The sequence below is a fragment of the Heloderma suspectum genome, chromosome 2, assembly GCF_057233095.1.
Source record: "Heloderma suspectum isolate Gila_16-S chromosome 2, 16-S_ref, whole genome shotgun sequence".
Classification (NCBI taxonomy): domain Eukaryota; kingdom Metazoa; phylum Chordata; class Lepidosauria; order Squamata; family Helodermatidae; genus Heloderma; species Heloderma suspectum.
The window spans coordinates 371,705,438-371,709,949 of NC_139459.1; positions in this window are offsets into that span (position 1 = coordinate 371,705,438).

Below are 4,512 nucleotides of genomic sequence, written 5' to 3' on the forward strand. Positions count from 1 at the left end.
GGTGCTCCTCGCTTACTGGCTGCTCTTCTGAGTGCAGGGGTGGGCCAGAAATATTGGCCGACCCCTGCACTAGCTGTCCTTCCTCAATGGTTAGCGCCCCACTTTTGTCACACCCCTTGAATTACAGCTGAAAGTCCTGACTTCGCTCCCATCTGGGTGTGTTTACTTTCAACTTCAATGTGGTGGTGTACCGAGGCCAACTGCCAAAACAGTTATCCTTGTTCCAATATTTCTGGCCCTGATTGTATTTCAGCCCGAGGGCCAAGCACAGTTTTGGAGACGCGCTCAGGGGCCGCATCCCAGTGATGGGCAGGACTGAAGGCAAAGGGGGTGGAGCCAAAGGCAGGAAAGTCAGGAAACCACCAAACAATCAGGGTGGGGAGAAAGGGGGTGAGGCCAAGGAAAGAGGGCATGACCACTGGGGAAACCTTGGGGAGCTGGATTTTGTCCCTGAGGGCCTGAGGTTGCCCACCACTGTCTCCGTCTTTGCTCAGCAAGGAAGAAGAGCAGTATAGACCAGATGCACCACAGAGTGGAAGTGGGTTCCCACCTCGTGCATGGGCCTAGTGCATGGTGCACGGACCTTGGCGGGTGCTTGGCCATGCAGGTCTCTGGCACCATTGCTTATCTGACCACCATTAAATAGAACCTGGTATTCACCTGGTAGTAGAACTTGGTATTCGCCTGGTAGTAGAACCTGGTAACAGGACCTGGTATTCACCTAGTAATAGGGCCTGGTATTTGCCAGGTGCATGGGCCTTGGCGGGTGCTCGGCCATGCAGGTCTCTGGCGCCAGTGCTTATCTGACCATTATTAAATAGAACCTGGTATTCGCCTGGTAACAGAACCTGGTCTTCGCCTGGTAATAGGACCTGGTATTCACCAGGTGCATGGGTCTTGGCAGGTGCTTGGCCATGCAGGTCTCTGGCGCCAGTGCTTATCTGACCACCATTAAATAGAACCTGGTATTCGCCTGGTAATAGGGCCTGGTCTTCGCCTGGTAATAGGGCCTGGTCTTCGCCTGGTAATAGGGCCTGGTATTCGCCAGGTGCATGGGCCTTGGCGGGTGCTCAGCCATGCAGGTCTCTGGCGCCAGTGCTTATCCGACCGCCCTTAAATAGGACCTGGTATTCAGTCACATTCAGCTCAGCATGTTGACTTCACCATCTGATGTTAGCTGAGGTTGCCACTTGAAGGCAGCCAGGTGTCCTGATGGCCACCACAGGCCAGGTGGCTGCCAATGGAGCTGCCACGGTGCTGGAGTCTCAGCAGACCTTTTGGCAAAGTCGGCAGGATGTGCCACTAAATGCTGCCTTCATCCCCCCACCCCTCCAAAAAGTGACATTTGGATACAAAGGGAGTTAAAACTTTCCAATGCATAAATAAAAGTGTATTTTGCAAAAGCGAGTCATACAGAGGGGGCAAAGTGGTACGTAGAGAACCACGTGGTGAGACAGCCTTGTGCTTTTCCTCTGGATCAGCATGGGGCCCTGGTTGGCCTCTGCAGCCCTCTGAAAGTCGCGGTGGTGGCCTACGATGGGCTTGCAGAAGAGAAGAGGAGGCTGGATGTTGAGTGCTGTTGTATATTCCTCAAACAATCAACATTCAGCATCTAAACCCTCTCCATTGTTGAAAAGAACACGTTTCTAGTACTGAAAGGGACCGAAAAGTTTTTCCTGCAGGCCCAGTGCCAGCTCCCGTTTTGGAGGGCCTTTGACACGGCACCCTCAATGGGCCCCTTCCCTCAGTGCATCTGCCTTCTCACCACCATGGTCACCAGCTACTCTTGCTGCTCCTCCCCCTGTTTCTCCTCATGGCTCCCGCTTGCTTGCTTGGCAGGCAGAGAGCTGGTAAGCACGTAGGCCATGGCATCTCCTGCTCATCCTTTCCACCACCACCGTTGTCTGGGCCAGAGTGAGAGGCAGGTGAACAAGCAGGTTGAAGAGGAGGAACAATTCCAGGAGGCCCTTGTCAGGAGGTTCTCGGCAGCTGCCCGACTATGCCTACCCTTGGTGCCAGCCCTGTGTAGGCCTCTCGTCACTTGGTCTTAGAAAATGGAAGGGCATTAACAACTCTGTTGAGGGAAAGATGGAAGAAGCTGGTGACCCAGTTGGTTTGGGGGAAGTGGAAGGAATTCCAGTTTGGGCAGGCCTAATGGCAGGTTTCGGGTGTAAGGAGGTGTAGTGGAAAGACTTTGGAAGAACACAAGGAGTAAACATTAAAACATTTCCCTCCCCGCTTCCCCAGAGTCAAAACAGCCAACATCTTTGTGTTGCTTCTTTACTATGAAGAATGCAGTACCGTCAGAACCTTGTGTCTATTCAGCATGCAAATAATATTCAGCCTCTGAAACACCTTTTAGTTTAATAAACCCCACCAAGTTACTAGTCCTGAGGGTGGGTGTGAAGGTTTTCAGTAGGGCTGTGCAGGGACCCTCTAACCCACAGCCTCGGCGTGTTTCGGAACCGGTCTGACCTGCTCTGCTTTCGGCTCCAGATCTGAAGGGAGACTCGGGCAGCCCCTGACCAGCCGCATGAGCCCCCTGGTCCCCCTGACCAGCTGCGTGAGCCCCCTGCTCCTTACCTGGACCCATGGGGAACTCGTGCAGCTGTTGCCCTCTTCAAGGGACATTTAATTTCCAGAATAAGAGTTGCCATTTTAAAAGAAAATAGTGACTTCCTCAAAGAGGGCGCCGGCTGCAGGCGCTCCCCAGGTAAAGAGCGGGGGACGTGCACAGCTGGGTGGGCAGCTGTCCAGCGGTCCGAAGCATGCCGGAGCACTTTGGATTGATCCGACCCACCTCGGTGTGTTCCCAACCTGCTCTGGATCCAGACCGAAGAGGCCCAAATCAGCCCGCTTTGGCTCGGAATTTGAATCTGGAGCCGAAGCGGTGCCCAGCCCTAGTTTTCAGCTCCTTCGGGTTGGAACACCTGTTGCTCTCCAAATGTTGTTGGACTCCAATTCCCATCAGCCCCAGTCCAGTGGTCAAGGTTGATGGAAGTTGTAATCTAGCAACATTTTGAGGGCCACACGTTTCTCCCACCCCCTGTTTCAGAAGATGAGAGAGTGGATAGGAGGTGAAGTTATAGCCAGAGGGGACTTGTGCAAGACCATCCAGTCTTTGTTTTGGGCCCAGCAAGGATTAAAACCAGGGGTGAAGAAAGCAAGGGTGGAATTCACATTCCAGTGGACCAAAGACAAAAGGGCAGGGCCAAAAATACCAGCATATTTTATCTTAAAGCTCTTAAGGCTTTGGAGAGGCTTATTTGAAACCTTTTAGAATGGGGGGAAAATACATGAAAGCCAGGAAACCACCAAGCAATTGGTGAAAGGGGTGGGGCCATCTGGGGAACCTTTTGGTCCCCAGCCCTGACGTGCTCCACCCATGATTTAAACCAAGACCCAAACTCAATTCGAACTTAGCCGTGGAACCGAGGGATCTGCTTGACACCTGTTCAGTTTATTCATCTGGCTAACCCAGTTTTGCCTGCTCAGACTGTCAGAAGCTGTCTAGGGTCATTGGCCGAGAAAGTCTTTCCCTACACAACTGGAGAATGGTGGGGATTGAACCTGGGACCTTCCAGATGGAAAGCAGGGGTTCTACCACTGTGCTATGGCCCCTTCCCTCCTGCCCTGTGCATAGCCCAGACTGGACTTCGTCACCTGCTGACCAGGCCTTGTGCAGGAGAACTGCCTATGGACAACAGTTGCTGGGAACGTGGGCAGGAGGGTGCTGCTGCACTCGTGTCCTGCTTGTGGGTTTCCCGTGGGCATCTGGTTGGCCCACAGAATGCTGGACTAGATGGAGCCTTGGTCTGATCCAGCAGGGCTCTTCTTATTTCTTAAGTAGATCAACACACCTGGAGGGGACCAAGTTGAGGAAAGCTAATTCACAGAATTACTATCGGGGTAGTTGGCCTGTGTACACCAGTTGCTGGGGAACATGGGTGGGAGGGTGCTGTGGCACGCCTGTCCTGCTTGTGGGTTTCCCGTGGGCAGCTGGTTGGCCACTGTGCAAACAGAATGCTGGACTAGATGGACCCTTGGTCTGATCCAGCACGGCTCTTATGTTCTTAATGTCCATTTGGGTCATGCTACCTATTTGTAAGGAAAGGGGCTGGGAAGCTTAATGCATTCAGGTATTCCACAGGACGCTTTTATTCCTCTCCTTCCAACGCCACTACCAATTTCTATTTTATGTTCTTCCCTTTGTAGGGAAAGGGTTGGATCCAGATTTACGCTGGATTGACTGCGCTGGTGGAAGTGGCCTTCCCCACGCCCTCCAACACGAAGCAGCCCCCTGAAAATACAACACGGAGAATCAGGAGATGCTGATAATGGGGTGAGCTGTGGTGTGGCAGGGAGGAGGGCTCCCCAAAAATTGGGCAGAAGGACCCTCCAGGAGCAGAACCCGCCCTCTCTCAGGAGGCAGATTCTGGATCCAGCCCAAGAATGTTTGAATGTCTTTTCCTCCTGGCCGCATTTAGGCTTCCGTCCCCTGCATGGCTTCTG